Consider the following 21655-nt stretch of genomic DNA (forward strand, 5'->3'; position numbering starts at 1 on the left):
ACAAGTGTGCTTTGCTTTTTTTATTATTTCCAGAGGCCCAATTAATCCAAGTAATAATCAATGTACTGTACTATAAAATAAATAAGACAGTATTGTAGATGATAAAAATTAAAATCATTTAAAAAATTTCTTCTTTCCTGCACTGATGATAGTCACTGTTTGGATGGGGGGCTTTTATCCATTTCTACAGTCACACAATCAATCAATCAATTATAAAATGAAGAACAAGCCACAGTCACAAAACAAGCCACAAACAAAAATCCAAAAAAATAGCAAAAACAAAAGCACCAAATATAAGATCCAAATATCACCCCAGAACCCTGCAATTGGAAATGGAAGGCTTTGATTACAATGAGGGAGGGGGACGCAAATTAGCAGTGCAACAGTGAAAACGGAAGCTTAGGAGGACGTTCGGCTTCCAAAGCAAAGCTCGCAAACCGGAAAACTGACTTCCAGGTTTGCAGCGTTCAAGTTCCAAGTTGTTTGGGATCTAAGCTGCTTGAAAACTGAGGTACCACTGTATACCCCACCCATCTGGCTGGGTTTCCCCAGCTACTCTGGATGGCTTCCAGTGCATATAAAAACATAATAAAACATCAAACATTAAAAACTTCCCGATACAGGGCTGTCTTCAGATGCCTTCTAAAAGTTGTATAGCTCTTTATCTCCTTGACATCCATGGGGTGGGTGCCACTACTGAGAAGACCCTCTGCCAGGTTCCCTGTAACTTCACTTCTCTCAGTGAGGGAACCAGCAGAAGACCCTCGCAGAAGGACCTCAGTGTCTGGGTTGAGCAATGGGGGTGGAGACGCTCCTTCGGGTATACTCACTCTCATCCTAACCTACCTCACAGAGTTGTTGTAAGGATAAAATGGGGAAAGAAAAGAGCTATGCATCATTGCCCCTGCATTGTTCAGACAACATGGAAATTTCTGGAGATAAAGGTACTGAATTTTTGCATAATCGCCAACATAGTTCTGTATAAAACCCATATGGACCCATAAGGAAAATGTCAAAAACAGAGTCTGGCAAATGGTTTTGTGAACCAGCTCCAATCAGCACATATGCAGTTGACCATTTAAAGACAAGGTGTTGAGAAATTGAAATGAATGGCATATATCTTGGTGGCTTACGATTTGGCAACTCAACCAGCATATCATTCTAAAACTTTTACCGATGATAATGTTAATATAATAACCAAATAAACCTATTTACCATCACTGGTTACGAAGATCCATCCTGAATGTGTTCAGCATGTGCCTGACTGTTAACTGCATCTCACTTTTTGAAGACTTCAAATGTATCCTATTTGTGACATCATGGATGACATCAGAATGCCATGTGTGCATAGGCTCTCTCCATGCCAACTGTGGTGGCAGTGAACTACTTTAAAGTAGGTAGCATAGAGCCTGACTGTCCAGCAAGTCCAATGTTTATTTTTGGCCTTGTAACTTTTTTATAAAGCTAATATACTTCTCAAATGAACCTATTTATCACCACATGTTAAAAGATTCATCCCGACTGTGTTCCTATTCCATTTCACAATCCGTTCAGGTAAGTTTCTCCTCAATGGAAGACCATGCCAAAATAACATTGCTAAAAAGAGAGAGGAATATGCCAATATGGTAACATTTCTCTATACTATTTTCTGTAGGAGGGGGGGGGGAGGTGCACACACCAGAAAAATGGTTTTGTAGTATGAGGCTGCCTTCAGAATACCAGAGTGGGAAGGCTACATTATCATGGACCTAGATCTAAAATGTAAGGCAGATGAAGTTAAATGGGTCCATTAGAAAAATGTCAAAATCTGCAGCCAAGCCATACTTTTATTAGGACTAGCCAAAATGTCACAGAACATGATTCTGCAAATCATCCCAAGCAGTCACACATATGGCTGAGTCTTTGATTAACAAGATGTTCAGAAAGTGTAAAGTTTTCACAGTGCCTATAAACTTATTTATCACTACCTGTTATGAAAATCCATCTTCACAGTGCCTGGTCATACTGCTAAGTCTTTCAGTTTGTCAAGCCTGGGAGCTTAGCCTATCTGTGACATCGTGCATGGCATTGGGATCTACCTCCATGTCAACAGAAGTGACCAGTAAATCTCAGTTAGTAGATTCAAGTTGGTAGCTGTGTTGGTCTGCCGTAGTCAAAATAAATTAAAACAATTCTTTAAAAAGATAGTTAAAAAGGCTCTTCTTAAAAACCTAAAAACCCACTTAAAAGAATCAAGTCTTTTAAAGACTTTCTTAGATCATATAACTTTTTTCAAGACTTGATTCTTTTAAGTGAGTTTTTAGGCTTTTAAGAAGAACCTTTTGAATTATCTTTCTAAAGAATTTTTAACTTACTCTGTAAGTAGGTAACCCTCAAGACTGATGGTCCAGCAAGTTCCTTTTCCCAATTTAATCTGACTTTGTAAGGTTCAAAGTACCTTTGTTGCAAGGAAATGTCCCCTATAATACGAAAGTTAAAAAAATATCCAGCCAAACAATTGGTTCACATAAAGCTGCAAATACTATGCCTGCTCTCTTCTATTAAGTAATTTGCTAATATTTTGCATTTGTGATATTCCATAAAGATTACAATTTTCTATTGCTCTTTTATTGTACCTTTCCCAATAATATAGCCTCTACCATGTGCATCTGCTTGGCTTGTTCCTCTTCCCGGAATTATCTGTGCTGAAGCTAATGCCTGGTGCAAACTTATTGACAATGAGACTTGACACTGGTTTCAGCTGATCAGATGTGAGGCTTCATGTTTCATCACCCTCTTTATTTTGCAGGCAGAGTCTAGAGAACAGACTTGGAGATTAATGATCAAAGCCTCCAGCAACTGGAATAAATCAACACAAAGTAAACCACTTTCCGTTTCCGAGCCTTTGGCACACAGTAGCATCACATTTTCAAGTTTTCCCCTCTAACTTAGAGATTAAATGGGGGGGGGAGAGGGGGAGATACAAGTATGAAAACATTATTTTTTTTTTCTCATAAGGTAAGCTGCATGAAGGCCTGTCAAGATCAGATGTAAGTGTCAGGAGGCTGATGGAATCTTGCAGAAACTGTCAAAATCCTACAAAGTAGTGTAGGGAGAAACGAGAAAACAAAACCTGTCCTGTACAGAAATATGAAGAGCAGACGGAGAAAACTGTTTTTAGCTTCTGAGTAATGAAGAAAATCCATCTGTGTGTATGTGGTTGCAAAGAGCTGCTCTAGTGGCAATATACAGACCCCACTGAATCACATCAGAGCGATTGAACTGGATTTGAGCACTTGCTCAATATCTAGGTATGTGGGAGAAACTTGATTCTGTTCATACAGTGGTACCTCTACTTACGAACGTGATCTGTTTTGGGGTGCTGTTTGCGCCCTGAAAAGTCTGTAAGTATAGCACCGCTACTGTGTGTGAGCAAAGCACGATAGAGCGCTTCTGTGCATGTGTGAAGCATGAAGATCACTTCTGTGCATGTGTGAAATGCACAGATTGCTTCTGCGCATGCGGAAAACCCAAAAGTAAACACTTCCGGGTTTGCCGCGTTCATAACCTGAAAATCTGCAATGTGAAGCAAACGTAACATGAGGTATGACTGTATTTAAAGGTGAACTCACCTACTTTGGTCTTCTTTCTTTCTTTCTTTCTTTCTTTCTTTCTTTCTTTCTTTCTTTCCTGAAACAATATGTGAACTGAAACATAACTATCCTTCAGAAATTGCACTTCTGCAAATTTTACAATGTGATTTTTCAGGCAAATAATGTGTATTGTATACCTGAAGGAGCGTCTCCACCCCCATCATTCAGCCCGGACACTGAGGTTCAGCTCTGAGGGCCTTCTGGTGGTTCCCTCACTGTGAGATGTGAGGTTAAAGGGAACCAAGCAGAGGGCCTTCTTGGTAGTGGCACCCGCCCTATCGTCAGATGTCAAGGAATGTCCTCCCATCAGATGTCAAGGAAATAAACAACTATCTGACTTTTAGAAGACATCTGAAGGCAGCCATGTTTAGGGAAGTTTTTAATGTTTGATGTTTTATTGTGTTTTTAAAATTCTGTTGGGAACTGACCGGAGTGTCTGGGGAAACCCAGCCAGATGGGCAGGCAATAAATAATAATTATTTTATTTTATTTTATTTTATTTTATTTTATTTTATTTTATTTTATTTTATTTTATTTTATTTTATTTTATTTTATTTTATTTTATTACATTACAAACATGCATATGCTATGGTAAACTGTGTGTAATGATGCCTATATTAGTGAAAATAGCATGCAGAAATCCATTCTGTTGGGGGAAATTGCATTGCAAAAAATGTTTATGTTAAGAGAATTGCATACAAAAGAAGGTATATTAAGGAAAATTCATACTAAAATTCTAATGAATTTTCATGAGAACCCCCCCCCCAAAAAAAAATCAGAATCAGTGAAAATAAGGACAACTATACTTAAGGTACGGGACGCAGGTGGCGCTGTGGGTTAAAGCCTCAGCGCCTAGGACTTGCCGATCGAAAGGTCGGTGGTTCGAATCCCTGCGGCGGGGTGCGCTCCCGCTGCTCGGTCCCAGCGCCAACCTAGCAGTTCGAAAGCACCTCCGGGTGCAAGTAGATAAATAGGGACCGCTTACCGGCGGGAAGGTAAACGGCGTTTCCGTGTACGGCTCTGGCTCGCCAGAGCAGCGATGTCACGCTGGTCACGTGACCCGGAAGTGTCTCCGGACAGCGCTGGCCCCTGGCCTCTTAAGTGAAATGGGCGCACAACCCCAGAGTCTGTCAAGACTGGCCCGTACGGGCAGGGGTACCTTTACCTTTACCTTTATACTTAAGGTATTCACCCATTCCTAATTAATACCTGAGCTCTGGTCTGATGTTGAAGCAACTTGACTCAGATATTGCCTATGGTGCTTACAGATGACATCCACAGTGGAATGCCATCAAGCTACAGTATGTGCTGACTCATAAGTGGGAAGAGGTGACAAAGACTTGCAGATACCCACTGAGAGCCAGGGTAAAAGACATGGGACTCCTGGAAGTGCCACCTATAGACAGAGATAGGAGTAGGACGAGTGTGTTGGAAGCAGATCATGTATGGCAAACCTGTTCCGTGAGAAGGTCTTACCTCAAAGTCCCAGAGCAGCAGAAAAATCCCAGCATTCAATGAGGAAAGAAAAAAGGGCTCTGTGAAGGAAAAGAATGGAACTGCCCATAAATTAATTGCATGTCTCTACTGATGTTATTTGACTTTTTAATATATTGGTGATTTTGTGTTTGTCTGTGAGTGCAACAACAATTATGATGGTGTTCATAAAACTTAACATCATCAGGTCCCATGGAGCAGGCTTCTCAAAGGACAGTCTTCTGAATTCTCCTGTAAAGAAAAACAGCTTAAATGTTGCCCTCAGAACTTCTTCTATCACAACCCGGAAAATTCAGGTTGCACAATTGTTGTTGACTGCGAAGCCTTGCACAACAAACCTGCTTTCCCAAAAGATCACCTTATTGTGCTAAGTGACAGAAAAATGCAATGGAACTTGTGAGATAGCACTTGCTTTGACAAAACTTCATCTGACCTCCCTGCAAAACGAATTAGAATAAGTGTTCCTTAGATAGCCAACTACATCTAATCTTCTGGCAAATAAATCTGGGTGAATTTTCAGTAAATACATCATCTGGAAGCACCCTATGATGAACGGAAATAATGCACCATTTTCCCTTGAATAGCAATTGTTGCAGTAGAGTTCTATTTAAAAACTTACACCTCTACTAAAGTCATCTGGAGAGAATTAAATGCACACAGAGGCACAGAGAGATTTGAAGCTGCTGCCAAGAAGGCAGTAAGGGGAAAAAATGAGGCAAAATAATTCTTGCCACATACAGAGCTATATAGTTTATGTAAAGTTGTCATGAATTTCACCTTTAAAAAAAAAAGAAGTGCTTGAGTAAAACATCCAGGGAATGAAGTCAGTAGAGTTTCTATTAGGCTAGAAAAAGAAATATTGAGGTGAGGGAAGGGTGCTGCAAGTCCATATCTGAGGTTTACAGAAAGTCTTTACTGCATGTTGTCAATTCGTTCTGTGAGTGTGATCTCCCTTTTATGATCTCCGAGTGTCCGCCTGATTGTCTGTGGCTAGTTAAGAAACTCCACACGCAATGAGCAAGACTGATAGGACTTGGAATTAATGTAGCTCCCCCAATTTCACCTAGAGCAAATTTCCAAGGTGTATTTGGAGGGGTGGAGTCTGAGCAATTTGGAAGGAAACATGAAGAGTTTTGATAAGCAAAACTTCTCCAGGGCATCTTCTCATCCCTAGTTAGGTGTGATAGGCTGAGCACAGAGCATTTATTCTTGCGAGTTGTATTTTGTACATTTCCTCCCCCCCCCTTTTTTTTTTTAGGCTCTGGACTTCATCTACAATAGCATGATTAGGGTTGCCATATTCCCAAAAGTGAAAATCCAGACAAAGTTGTGGAGGTATTTTTTATTTTCATTTGGGTGGGGGAGCAAAGTTGTTCAATTGTGGGGCTTTTTATTTTATTTTATTTTATTTACTTTTTAAGCATTTTAAAAATAAAAAAAAATCACCCTACTTGCCATACATTCGGCTTTTCTGGACTGTTTTGCCAATTCAGCAAAAATCTGCCTGAACACCATTTTGGCAGCCAGATTCCCAGATGTGTCTGGGAAAACCTGTACATATGGCAGCCCTAAGCATGACTAAACTTCATAATCATGAAAGACGGGGGGGGGGGGATATGTATGTGTATATGAGTTTTGGGATTGCTTAAGATGACTAAGAGCTGCTTGGTTTCATAGTTGTGTGGAGTTTTCATGGTTAAGTCGCATTTACTGCTATTTGAGAATTTCTTTACACATAAAAAGAATGAGTTACCTAGGAAATATTTCCCCCCTTGTGCACAGTTTGTAAAGCTCAGGAGTCATATCTAATTTAGCACAAACCTACCTCAGGGTACACAAGGTATTGGTTTCTCTGCCCTGTCTAGCACTGTTGAAAATAAACTAGCAGTCGCAGACTTCTTTCCTCTCGGTAGTGTTTGAGACCTTACATTTGTTTTTTTTTTAAAAAATAATAATAATATTTATTAAGACTTTAAAGATTACAAAAAGAAAGAAAAAGAATTAAACAAATCAATATAATACAATACAAAAACAGAAACAAAAACACTACATAAAACATTCAATTAACAAAACAAAACAAAAACAATTAAAAACACTTCCAATATTTTCAATCTTATCTTTCATTCACTTGTTTCAGTGACTTCCTCACGCCTCCCTTTTTGTATTCCACTTGCTGAAACAGTTAATTGAAGTGGAATACAAAAAGGGAGGCGTGAGGAAGTCATTGAAACAAGTGAATGAAAGATAAGCTTGAAAATATTGGAAGTGTTTCAGCAATTCCTTTCCATCTTCCTCTGTTTTCTGTCCTGTAATTAATCTTAACATATTCTAACCTTGTTTTTTCCCTTTAATACATTAACAATCTATCTGTACCTAGTTCCTTATAACATTTCTGCCAAAGCCATATAACTTCATTCCACCACTGAGACCTTACATTTGTTTCTGTGATTCTGTGAATCATCTGTGGCTTTAAACAGACGCTTCAGGTTGCGGGTTTTGTTTTTTTTTTGTTATGGATGTGCCAAAACCCGGAAGTACCGGAACAGGTTACTTCCGGGTTTTGGGGGTCACACATGTGCAGAAGCGCTGAATCGCAACCCGTGCGTGCACAGAAACGGCGCTGAGGGTTGCGAACGCTGCAGGTTGTGAACATGGCTCCCACACGGATCACGTTTGCAACCTGAGCATCCACTGTATATGGTTTTGTGGTAAAACAAGGCCCATATGTAACCCCCCTGTGATCTTTGGAAGATTTGTTCACCTTTCCTAACCCAGCACCCTAGGCAGGTCTCACTCTGGGTCTGAGGGAGCCCTGATCAGGAAATCCTCTGATGAAGCCCCATATCGGTGGGCAGCCCCATCCATCATCTTCCCCTCTCCTCCTTTTTATTTTCACCAGACATGAGGGGTAGACAGACTGGTCCTAAGGAAGGAAAAGGTAGGTGATGTTGGTAGTGGATGTGGTGCTCATCTTATGAGCACCAGACAGCCACCATTGCAACTGCTTATAATGCCCTGCAGAACAGCAGCATCATTCAAGAGCATCGTGGCCACCTGAGATGGCTGCTGACCATAAATGATCATCCGAATGCCAGAAAGGAGAGCCAAGGGTGATAGCATCTGCATCCGTAGGTCCTTGGCAGATTTCAAAGGATACTGGCCATTCACTCTACACCTGACCTTAGACATAGTGATTCCAGGACTGCCAGCAGCATGGCAACATGGCACCCATGGCACAGTTTGGCTGCGTCAGTTTTTGTGAGTACCAAGAAGGGGCATACAGAACCCTCTGGAAAATTGTGCTGGCCTTCTTGTTGGCTTCAGAGACAGGGTAGTTTTGAGTGCTGGAGATAATAATAATAATAATAATAATAATAATAATAATAATATTTATTTATATCCCACGCTCCCCAGCTGAAGCCGGGCTCAGGGCGGCCAACAACAATCAAATAATCAAACAATCAAATAATCCAACATTCTAAAAACATTTCAATTATAAAAATTAATTAAAATCAAATTGATGGCAACCGTTAAGCAAAATTCTGTGCAGGTTGCCAGAGGAGGGAGTCAGGCTATGCCCTAACCAAAGGCCTGGTGGAACAGGGCCCTAGTCTCTTGTGACAGAGCGTTCCACCAGATTGGAGCCGCAGCCGAGAAAGCCCTGGCTCTAGTTGAGGCCAGCCTAACCTCTCTGTGGCCTGGGACCTTCAGGATGTTTTTATTTCCAGACTGTAGGTTCCTCTGTGGGGCATACCAGGAGAGGCGGTCCCGTAGGTACGAGGGTCCTAGGCCGTATAGGGCTTTAAAGGTTAAAACCAGCACCTTAAACCTGATCATGTTCTCCACCGGGAGCCAGTGCAGCTGGTATAGTACCGGGTGAATGTGATCTTGAAGGGAAGACCCCATAAGGAGTCTCGCTGTGGCATTCTGCACCCACTGGAGTTTCTGGGTCAGTCTCAAGGGCAGCCCCACGTAGAGCGAGTTACAATAATCCAGTCTGGAGGTCAGGGCGAGAGAGATAAGGAGCCAACTTTGTTATAGCTGTACTCTGCGCCTCCATAGAGAGGGAGGTATCGAAGATTACACCCAAACTCTTAACGGACGGTGCTGGCACTAATTGCACCCCCGCAAGAGATGGGAGTTGCCCCCTCAATCCCATATCGTCCCGTCCCAGCCAGAGGACCTCTGTCTTCGAAGGATTTAACTTCAACCGGCTCCCACGTAACCATCCAGCCACAGCTTCCAGACATCAGGTCAGTGTCTCTGGGGCTGAGTCAGGATGGCCGTCCATCAACAGATAGAGTTGGGTGTCATCGGCTTACTGATGGCAACCCAGCCCAAAACTCCGGACAAGCTGGGTGAGGGGGCACATAAAAATGTTAAAAAGCATCGGGGAGAGTATTGCACCCTGAGGCACTCCACACACCAAGGAGTGGTGCGATGACAATTCCCCCCCAAGCGCCACCCTCTGTCCCCGACCAGAGAGAAATGAGCGCAGCCATTGAAGGACTGTGCCCTGGATCCCCACGTCGGCAAGGCGGTTGTCCAGGAGTTTGTGATCGACCATGTCGAAGGCTGCTGACAGGTCTAGAAGAATCAGCAGCCCTGACCCGCCTCGATCCAGCTGCCTGTGGAGATCATCTGTTAGGGCGACCAGAGCCGTCTCGGTCCCATGACCAGCGCGGAAGCAGGACTGGAATGGATCCAGAGCCGATGTTTCATCCAGAAACCTGCCAAGCTGTTCAGCAACCGCTCTCTCAATCACCTTACCCAGGAATGGAAGATTTGAAACCGGGCGGTAATTGGATAGATCTAAGGGATCTAATGATGTTTTCTTTAAGAGCGGGCGCACCACTGCCTCCTTCAGTTCCCCTGGGAATATCCCAGTGCCAATTGATGATATCCCCCAGGGTGGCCCGCACCTCGTCTGGACATGCTCTAATCAGCCAAGACGGGCACGGGTGAAGAGGACAGGTGGTGGGCTTTCCAGCTCGGAGGAGTCTGTCCACATCGGCTGGGGATATCCAGTCAAAGTGGTCCAATACTGGACCCGAGGACAGTCGAGGGGCCTCCAGTTCCTTTATTGTATCCAAATTGGCAGGGAGGTCATGGCGGAGCAACAGGACCTTCTCTGCAAAAAAGCTCGCAAATGCCTCACAGCTGTGTGTCAAATTGTTATTTAAATTTGGCTGTCCTTCGAGGGACGCAGGTGGCACTGTGGGTTAAAGCCTCAGCGCCTAGGGCTTGCCGATCGAAAGGTCGGCGGTTCGAATCCCTGCGGCGGGGTGCGCTCCCGCTGCTCGGTCCCAGCGCCTGCCAACCTAGCAGTTCGAAAGCACCTCCGGGTGCAAGTAGATAAATAGGGACCGCTTACCAGCGGGAAGGTAAAAGGCGTTTCTGTGTGCGGCTCTGGCCGTGACTGGTGGAGGACGGAGAAACCCGGGGGCGCCATCTCTCGTAAGGTAACAGTTTCCCCTTTGTGCACCCAGGTCTCCATCACACAAGCCAGGTCGATCCCCCTGCGAGGTAAAGAAATCTCACAGGGTGGCGGTTTTGTTGCCTATAGACCTGGCATTGCACAACACCAGTGACGGAGGTGAGTAATCCTTGCTCACCCTACCCTCATCCTTCGGGATGGGGCGCAGATTGGAAGGGGTATGAGCATATCCGTATCTCGATCCCCTTCACCTATAACATCTGCCCCCACCGCCATACCTCCCTCGCCCCTCCACGGTAGCAATCCCAAGCCTCATACTAGCCTCCATTTACAAAATAGAAAAACAAAACAAACCAAAAACAATTACAGTGGTGCCCCGCAAGACGAACGCCTCGCAAGACGGAAAACCCGCTAGACGAAAGGGTTTTTCATTTTGGAGGCGCTTCACAAAACAAATTTCTCTTGCGAGTTCCTGCGGGTTTCCCCCCTTTTTCCCCCTTTTCCTAAGCCCTAAGCCGCTTATCAGCTGATCCGCTAAAAGCCGCTAAACTGCTAATAGCGCTAATCCACTAAGCTGTCAATGGGCTTGCTTCGCAAGACGAAAAAACCGCTATACGAAGAGCCTCACGGAACGGATTAATTTCGTCTTGCGAGGCACCACTGTATACCTAAACAAAACCAATCCCCACCCCACTCAATATTCAACCCCAAACCAAAATGAAACGGAACAAAATAAAAATGCATAGATAAAAACCACTGTTCACGGTGGTACAACAAAGTAAAAAGTAAAAACACCTTTAAAACACTTTAAAATATATAAAAAACATTTTTAACATTTGCTGCAGCAGCACCAGTTTCCTTAAAGCTGTGGCGGAGGTGAGTCTGGGCCCCGCCCCCTAGGCCTGGTGGAATTAGCCTGAGGAGGGAGCGGCCTTCCCCAACACTCACAGTGCAGCAGCAGATGGATTTCTGACACCAACATGAAATCCCTGTGCAGTCATGAAGCTTACCGGGTGATCATAAGCCAGTCTGGGAAAGCCAGTGATTGAAACTCCCATTGTTCTAGGTGCATTTTGAGACAGGGAATTTCATTGGCACGAGCCGTTTCTGAGCTATGGACACAGTCCTGTGCCTAAGATTTCAGATTAAAACTGCAGAGTGGAAGGAAAGAAGGATCTTTTTCTGCCCCCCTCCCTACTTCCATCTACTCTCTGAAGACTGGAGAAGAGACCCTCTTATGAATATTAGGGGTGTGGGCAGGGAAAGGACTAGCACATGTGAAAAATGAACATAATATCTTAGCTGCAGTTCATTCATTTTCAGCTTTGTATTCTTGTTATGAAAAAGTGTGCCTAGACATTCCGTTGTGCCCATAACCTAGGTTTAAGGTGCCATTTAGCAACAGCTTTCATATCTCAGTTCCTAACATTCCTCCCAGCTATGCCTACATCAGAAGGATGTCATGAGAATAACATGGAGGCCTTCAGAACTTGTTCTCCATTGAGTGGAAAGTTGCACATCCATGTATGTTGGACCACAAAGGGCTTGATGATTCTCCTACTTTTGCTGACTGCGAAAATGGGGAGAGTTGCTAAGCCCTCCACAGATCTCTGCATAGCTGCTGGTCTGTGTTTTGAATTAATAGGTCAAAGCATCTGAAGTGGATCTCTCTTCTGCTCCCTCTCAAATATTTCCATGCTATCTTCATCTCCATTCTTCTTCTCCTTCCCAAGTTCCTTTCCCTTTTTTCCCCGCTTTTCTCTCTCTTCCCTATAGCTGGCTCACTGAACGCAAAACAGTTTGACGCACATAGTAGTTGGGACAATAGATTATTTCTTCTGGGTAGCGGGGGAAGATAGGGAAGAAAGAGAAATGTGATGTTGTGTTTATAAACTGAAGCAGGGGGCTCAATAAAAGTTCAAATATTACAGTGCATATAAAAAACAGAGAACTTGATTTAGTACTTTACCCCCTCCCTTGTCCCTTGTAATGGTTCACAGCACTGTGAAACTTTATTTACGGCACTGACAAAAAGTATTGGCAAAACCCCATGACCTTGAGAACAGAGGGCAATTTTTCTTTAACTATCTCCCTTTGTGCTCACTCTGAGTCACACACAAAGTTTTCCGGGTGAACTGCGGTTGCAATTGAATGTTGACAAATTGATCTCTGCTTTATTGCTCGGCTACACTTAAAAAAAAGAATAAGTTCTAGTTAGTAAAAGCCCCTTCTTTTTTGTTAGCTTGAAAATCTTCTGCTTTCATAAACCCTCATTTTATATCATACATACAGAAATTGGCTCCATTTCAGTAGCTTTGAAACTAGGAGCTAAACGCGAGCCATAGAATTTAAACTATTTCATATAAAAATTGAGGACATTGTTATATACCAGAGGGCAGGATTGAACATGCCTGCTGTAACTCTCGGTCCTCTTTGCGGTGCTTGCAGTCTTCGTGATCTCTCTTAAAATGAGGAGCCTCCGTCTGTGCACAAGAACTATTTCCATTAGCTTCTCAGTGATCTGGCTCTAATGACTCTTTTCTGAAGTGTAAATTGTATCTGGTAATGTCTCCCAATTATAGATCAGTAACAGTTAAGGCAGCCTTAGCTTCCATTTAAGAAAGTGGTTTCTCCTCTATCCCACTGCTCACAGTGTACAAGAACATAAAAAGAGTCTGCTGGATCAGACCAATGGCTCTTCTTGTCCAGCAGCCTGTTCTCACAATAACCAGCCAGTTGCCTGGTATTCGGAGGCATACAAACATGCCTGTGAAACATAGACCACTTATAAACGCCATCTCCAACTCTACGAAAGAGTCCATCAATGTTGTCTCCAAAAATTTGTACACATCACCGGGGAAGACAGGTGAACTAATGCCAGTGTACTGGAAGAAGCAAAGATCACCAGTGTCAAAGCAATGCTTCTTCTACATCAACTTCGTTGGACTGGTCATGTTGTGCCAATGCCTGGTTATCGTCTTCCAAAGCAGCTACTCTATTGCAGACTTACAAATGGAAAGCGTAATGCTGGTGGTCAACAAAAGAGGTTTAAAGACTCTCTCAAGGAAAATCTTAAAAAATGTAGTATGAACACCGACAACCGGGAAACACTGGCTTGCGAGTTGGAGAACAGCCTTTATCAAAAGTGTCATGGACTTTTAAGATGCTCAAACTCAGGATGAAAGGGGGAAATGCGCTAAGAGGAAGGCACATTTGGCAAACCCTCACCATGATGAACTCCCACCCGGAAACCTATGTCGCACTATGGAAGGACGTGTGGATCCAGAATTGGCCTCCACAGTCACTTATGGACCCACTGTTAAAACTGTGTTTATGGAAGACAATCTTACTTGGCCACGAGTGATCACCAAAGAGAAAGAGATTCAGAGGCACAATGCCTCTGATGATGGAGGTAGAAGATAGTCATTGTGGCTAGTAGCCAATGCATATTTTACATGAACTAAACCATTCAGTATTCCATTGTTACATCCATCAAAACTTATTTACACTGTTGAATTTGTCTTAATGCCATCAGTGTTTTTAAATGTACACAATTTTCACCCATATACAGTGGTACCTTGGGTTAAGTACTTAATTCGTTCCGGAGGTCCGTTCTTAACCTGAAACTGTTCTTAACCTGAAGCACCATTTAGCTAATGGGGCCTCCTGCTGCTGCCACGCCACCGGAGCACAATTTCTGTTCTCATCCTGAAGCAAAGTTCTTAACCTGAAGCACTATTTCTGGGTTAGCAGAGTCTGTAACCTGAAGTGTATGTAACCTGAAGCATATGTAACCCGAGGTACCACTGTATTCAGTAAACATTTTCTAGTCTTCTTTAAACATACGTTCTTCTTGTTCTCTTCTTCTATATGTTAAATCTGCAAGCTGTGCATATTCCATCAGTTTAAGTTGTCATTCTTCTTTAGTTGGGACCTTGCTCGTTTTCCATTTTGGGGCTAGCAAAACATGGGTCGCAGTAGTGGCATACATAAATAATCCTTATTGACTCCTAGGAACAAACTTTTCTCTGTCCATCTTCTCCCTGTCATGCATAATTTTATAAACTTCTATCATGTCACTTTTTACTTGCCTTTTCTCTCAACTAAAAAGTCCCAAATGCTGTAACTTTTCCCCAGAGGAGAGTCATTCCTTCTCCTTGATAATTTTGGTTGCCGTTTCCTGGACCTTTTTCAACTGGACAATCTCTCTTTTTTCTTCTTTTCTTGAGGTGAGGAGACCAGAGTTACACCATAGGTTTGTATATTACGATATTGGCAAGTCTGTTTTCAATCATTTTCTTAATCATTTCAATCATTTTCTTAATAGTTCCTAGAGTGGAAAATCTGCCACACATTGAGTCAATATTTCCTTCAAGGTATCAATCAAGACCCCAAGGTCTCAGTCACCACCAGTTCAGACCCCAATTAGAACTGGTCTTCCACCCATCTGGCATCTGAGTTAGGGGATTTTTGTATATTCGGTTGAATCAAGTGGCAAAGCTTTTCCTGCACTTCCCCCATTTCAGTCTGCAAGGACCTCAATCAGATTTGAAAGAATTCAGGATATTGTCTCCTATGGTGCAGGCTGCCTGGGGAAGCAACATGAATTCTCCCTTGGTTGTCAGCACTCCAAGGGCACCCCCACTGCTTTGGCTGATGTGAGCAGCTTTTCTTTCCAGAAGGAAACATTGCCTGCCTCAGAAATGTGTTAGAAGCATAATAAGGGCACCCAAGGGAGCATTCACACTGTGCATCTGATCTGGTGCTTAGATACATGCATTTTTTAATTTATTTTTTTAAAAGAGGCACTTGTCTTCTGGACCTTCAGGAGAGAAACTTGAATGCTTTCTGGAGAAGACATTCAAAATACAGTCATACCTTGGATCCCGGATGCCTTGGTACTTGGATGTTTTGGCTCTCGAACGCCACAAAGCTGGAAGTAAGTGTTCCAGTTTGCGAACATTTTTTTGGAATGTCCAATGTGGCTTCCACGGTTTCCCATTGAGCTTCCTGCAGCCAGGTTTCTGAATGTTTTGGAAGCTGAACAGACTTCCGGAGCAGATACCATTTGACTTCCAAGGTACTTCTGTATGGGGCTCAAATATGCAAGAGAGGCAGCAAAACAAAACAAAAGCTAAAAAGGAAACACTTTAAAAACAAAAAAAAAAAAACAAAGCAGAGAGAAAATTGAAAGAGTGAGAAATTTCAACCCAGCACTATTAAACACCACGTCAACACCATTCAGGCTGAAGTTCTATGGAAAACATATAGCAAATCTCCTATCACCGTCTTGCATGAAAGACATGAAGAATTGGCCAATGACCATAGATAAGGTGGGACAGGGAAAAGGATAGCGGTAAACAGAGGGGGTGAGGGAAAGCTGTACAAGGTGTTTTGTAGCTCTTGTCATTGGAACCTCCTTGGGTCATTGATACGCCGGGAGCAGCAGACAGAAACCGTAAGTAACACATGTAGTTCGTCTTCTCCTGAAAGCCTATGAAATTGCTCAAGCAAGGCATACAGTCAAGATACAGTTTAATTTATCTTTTCAGAAATCAGTGTCTAGGGTCTTCTAAGATCCCTTGATGTTTGTTTGTCTGCCTAACTCAAGGCATTCCACCCGCTTTGTGATACCACAGCTGTTAAGCCAATGGCAGCCGCAGTGACCATAATTCTGCCTGCCAGGATGCTGCTGGATGACTCTCGCAGCCTGTGGTCATTGGGTACCATCAACAGCTAGTAGCCATGGGACGGCCAAGGACAACCCTCTGTTTGTCATCTCTGCTGTTGGCACAACCAACATTATCACTTGCCAGCAGCAAAAGGAAGTTCCAAAACCAGTTTTCCATTGGTCATCTTTGCTGTGGCCCTTGAGAGCATCATTTAGAGGCACTAGATCTAACCCCAGTTTTTAAGGGTTCAGGGAGGAGGAAAGCCCCGTTTTTAAGGGTTTTTTTTGGGGGGAGAGGAACAGCCACTCACCAACAGATCGCTGGGGAAATAAACAGCCTCACTGAGTAAACTCTGGCTTCCATCCTGCAGACTGTGCAACAATGGAGGGCAGGATGAGGGGGCAGGCTGGATTCTATTTTACCCAGCGATTGACCGTGAGCTACCAAAACCTCCCAGGGATCTAACATTAGATCGCGACCGGCCTGTTGGACATCCCTGTATTAGCTCATTTTGACATATTCATCTTGTCTGTCTTATCTTCAATCACTGTCCTGATTTTGATGAATCACTTGACTTTGTTGATATTGTGGGCTTCCTTCATTGCATCAATGAATATAGTAGGCTACATATTTTCACATTGTTCTGTGAACCTTGTAGCTTAAACATTTCCAACATTGAAGGCTTATCTTGAAGGCCAATCATCTCAGAGAAACTAAGATTGAAGTTTAACACATCCCAAATAAGCACAGCCATGCTTAAAGGTGTGTTTCTCTTGCATTCCTGCTGTCTGTAGCAGTTGGGGAGAACTAATGAAGACTCTGATCCCTGTGCCATATAAACATAAGATAATGATCAGAATTAGATGTGGACTGTTGACATATGCCTACTTCCATCCTGGATGTAGCATCAGCATGGATCTGGGAAAAGGCTGCAGCTGAACACATGGCTGCATATAATTCCATGATCTGTCCAGATAAAATGATAGTCCTATTACATTATTTTCAATTTTACAGAATTCCCATGGCATCTGGTTTACCACTGTGAGAACAAGATGCCCATAAGACTTGATGGGCATGTGACCTAATCCATTAGGACTCTTGCGTTAAATGGACCAATGATTTGACACATAAGCTTTAGGGGTTGGCCCAAGCTCTCTTGCTTTTTAAAATGATTTTTATTTGGTTTTACAAATTCATTCACACTCAAAATCACAAATAATAAAAAATTACACAAGATTCTTCCAAATCTCTAGACTTCCCTCCTCCCCTCCGTGAGTTCTTAAGTTAACCTTTTTAACTGCATACTATAAATCCTCCTAATTTTTCAGTTCTCCATTTTGTCCAAAGTCTAAGCAGCGTAACAAGACCTGCTAAAGTGTTCAAAATGTTTACAGTGGTCTCTCAAATATAATATAAATTTCCCCCATTCTTTCTTGAAGTTTTGATCCTCCTGGTTTCTGATTTCCCCAGTCATTTTTGCCATCTCTGCATAGTCCGATAGTTTAGTTTGCTAGTTCGCTCTGGTAGGCTAGGCTATAGCTCTTTGGTAGAGCATCGACTTTGCAATCATATTGCCAGATACAATTCCCAACTACTTTAGTTAAAAGGCAGGAAGGCTAGGAATTCCTTCTGCCAGTCAGAGCAAGCAACACTGAACTAAGTGGACCAGTCGTGTGACTCAGCATAAGACAGCTTCATATGTTCATCTTTAGGTAGGGTGACCAGATGAAAAAGAGGGCAAAACTGTACCTCTAATAGTTGTGTACAAGAAGGAATTTCACCTGCTGTTGTTTCTTTTTCTGTTTTCCTTTGCATCTCATAATGCTATTGGGATGCAGTGGGACCTAAAAAAAGTTTTATATAAATTGTATACTGCTCCATATTTCAGGTAAACCTCTCTCTGAGTTTTCATCAATATTTTTTTGTAATGGCTTCTACTTCCCAAACATTCCAACTAGTACAGAGATGTGTTTATTGCTGTAGATAATGTTTTGTTTGAACTTTTGCCCATCTACACAATAGAGCATTTGCTTTGGAGTGTGCATTAATTAGTGATATTCACCAGAGATCATCTAATGAAATTTGGATTAACTCTTGAAAAGTGCAACACAGCCCCAGGTCCATCAGCCGGCGGGTGGCAAAGATGGTTCAGTGCGAATACTTCCAAAACCATTTAGCTCCCCGGACAGATTCTTTCCAAGTTTGCTGCACATAAAACCTAATTGCAATTCATGCCTTTCGTGAACGCTTTTTGCATGTGGAATGGCACTGTGGGATACTGAAGACAACAGCGTAGCTTGCTGCATGTGCCTGTAAAAATCTCATCTTGTCCCTGCCAATGACACTATACCAGCAGCAGCAGGCCACAATGCAGATCTATCTGTAACTGTAATTAAGTCAATGGTGTTTCTGACATCTGTGCCTCAGGTTTCAAGCGAGCAACTCCTCCATACCCTCCAACATTTATCCAATGAAAATAGGGATGTCCTATTCCTAAATGAATGCCCTAACCACTCTGGGCAGCTTCCAACATATATAAAAACATAATAAAACATTAAACCTTTTCAAAAACTTTCCTGTAAAGCATGGGTAGGCAAACTAAGGCCCAATTGCCTTCTAAATCCGGCCTACAAATGGTCCGGGAATCAGCGTGTTTTACATGAGGAGAATGTGTGCTTTTATTTAAAATGCATCTGTGGGTTATTTGTGGGGCATAAGAATTTGTTCATTATTATTATTATTATTATTATTTTAATATAGTCCGGCCCCCCACAAGGTCTGAGGGACAGTGGACTGGCCCCCTGCTGAAAAAGTTTGCTGACCCCTGCTATAAAGGATTACCTTCAGACGGCTCGGGGGTCAGATAACTCCATACCCTCCAACATTTATCCAATGAAAATAGGGACATCCTACTGTACCCTCCAACATTTACCTTTTTTAAAAAATAAAAAATGCATTTTTATAAGAGAAACAAAAAACACACACCCCACACCCCCTTCCCTCCATGCCCCCAGTTTTTAATCTCCAAATTTATTCCTATGTTCATTTCTATTAGTTCCAATTCTGCTGGATTTGCTCAAGACTCACTAGGGAAACAAAAGAGGAATTTGTGAAATCAAGTATGGTTAAGTAGGCACAGGATGTGGGTCATAATATTAATTATGAGCTATGGGTGAATTTATGGAGAGTAAATAGGAATCTTATGGCGTGTTGTTACGCACTAAAAGAAAATATGATGAAAATGACCTACACATGGTACTTAACACCTGTCAAACTAGCGAAAATATTTAAAAAAAGAAAAAGGCAAATGTTGGAAATGTAATGAAATAGAAGGATCTTTTTTCCACACAAGGTGGTCCTGTAAAGTAGTCAGGAAATTCTGGGAAGTACCCTATTTTTTCGTGTATAAGACTAGGTTATTTTCCTTAAAAAAATAATGTCAAAAATTTGGGGGGATCTTATACATGGATAGATCTCCCCCCATTTTCTTAAATTGGAGTCCCCTCAAATAGGGGATGTCTTATACATGGGGACATCTTATAGAAGGAAAAATATGGCAATTTACAATTTTTATTTTTTAAAAAATAAAAAAACCTGAGACCCTCCAATGCTTATCCAATGAAAATAAAGACATCCTAAGGAAAAGTGGGACATTCCAGGATCAAATCAGAAACTGGGATGGTTTCTCTGAATGAAGGATGTCCCTGGAAAATAGGGACACTTGGAGGGACTCCTACTCCAATATTTGACTTGGTTTGGACAATGGATCAGCTCCACAATGGAATAATTTAAAGAAAGTTTCTGGCTGGAGAAACACTCATGTTAAAATCAGCTGCTGTAGGATGTGTTCATATGTAACCAACCAGTAGACCACATCCTGATTCTCAACTGAAACAATTCTGGAATAAATGTGACAGCATGTACGGTAATTCTTTCTCAGGATCTCCTTTCCTCATCCTTTGGCTTCTGAGTTGAGTCACTACAATGTCAGCTCCTGCCAAGCCGAAGGCCAGATTTTAAAGTGGGATTTTAAAATATGTGGGACTTAATATGACCAGCACATTTTAAATGGCCAAAGTGCATGGCACACTAGGTGCTACACACATAGGACCCAGGGCTGGGAAGACATATTCATGTACCAATGCAGCAAGGTACCTATAGCAGTAATTGAGTTAAACATTGTGGTGGCCGTGTTTGACCTAAGTCCATACAGGTGTGCTTCTTTTATATACTAAGCATCTTGTTTGTATGCCTTTTGAAAATTAATATTTCAATAGAAATACAAGAAAAATGAATAGAGAGACCACCCCAATAATATTCCCACGAGTACACAGAAATCTAACAATTAACAGAGTCAGGAGTGTTAAATTGGAGTGGATGAAGTGAATATATATATTTTTTATATAGGGGACAGATGAAGAATTGGAAGTTATTTCATTTCTGACCTTTATCTTTCTTATTTTCTCTTTTAACCTTTTTTATCTCTTTCTTCTTAGCTCTCTCTTTGTTTTCTTTCTTTTCCGCTATGTTTTTATCTTACTAAGTTTTGTATTTTTCTCTATAAACTATAATATTTTACACACACACAAAAAAAAACCACAATTAACAGAGTTCATAAGGCCAAATACAATGTTTGGAGGGGTACCAAAATACAAGTTCAGCAGATGACCAGTTGGATACAGAAGAAATTTTACAGCACGAGGAATTAGGAGAAAAGAGAAGACAAAATAAAAAGGGAAATTGTCCAAGGCAATAAAGGGTGCCACAAATTGGATATTTGGAAACAACTCTTTTTAAATGGCTCCTGCCTGATGGCTTCAGTTAACATAAACAGGTTTGGGACTCCAAAGCTTTCACAGACATCTTTCTAGTTCTGATACTCCAGCAGCAGACCTGCTCTCTCCCCAGTTTACCCAAATACACCCCTGATATAAAAAAATAAGGGCAGTTGGCTTTTACTGCCCAACTCCCCAAGGGACTGAGTCCCCAGAAGTCCGTGATTGGTCAGAGATGAATGGATGGAGGCAGGAAGCAGTGAAAGGAAGGCAGATCTTAATTTTTTTCTTTTGCAACAGAGTTCCCTCTCCTCCTAGTGAGGAGGCAAGAGAGCCACAGAACTAGGAAGAAACATCTGTTGGAGGTTTTCCTTTTACCATTCAGATAAGGCTTTCTCACCACAAACCAACCCATATGGTTCTTCTGTAGGTCAAGTGACAAGGTTGTATGAAACTCCTTTGGGTCAGCTGAGCACTTGACAAATTTGCATGGTATCCTGTGGGCCAGCTGCTTACAAGGCTATATCAATTCACACCAAATTTCCTGGCATTCATACTTTGCAGCTCTCATTCCCCCCATGCTTCTCTTGTCTCTGTGTTTGCTACCAGTGGTGTGTGGTCATTGGACTAGGGGAAACTAGGTTA

The 21655-nt window shown here is 42.2% G+C and overlaps 1 long non-coding RNA gene across 1 annotated transcript; it reads left to right on the forward strand.

Moving 5' to 3' along the window:
• The first annotated feature begins 1353 nt into the window (after positions 1-1353).
• Positions 1354-5594, forward strand: LOC307220963. The gene is made up of 4 exons (XR_013841227.1): positions 1354-1393; positions 2789-2858; positions 2998-3290; positions 4901-5594. It is a non-coding gene; the product is annotated as an uncharacterized lncRNA (long non-coding RNA).
• Positions 5595-21655: the final 16061 nt, after the last annotated feature.

The sequence above is a fragment of the Podarcis cretensis genome (genome assembly GCF_951804945.1).
Source record: "Podarcis cretensis genome assembly, chromosome: 7".
NCBI classification, from domain to species: Eukaryota; Metazoa; Chordata; class Lepidosauria; order Squamata; family Lacertidae; genus Podarcis; species Podarcis cretensis.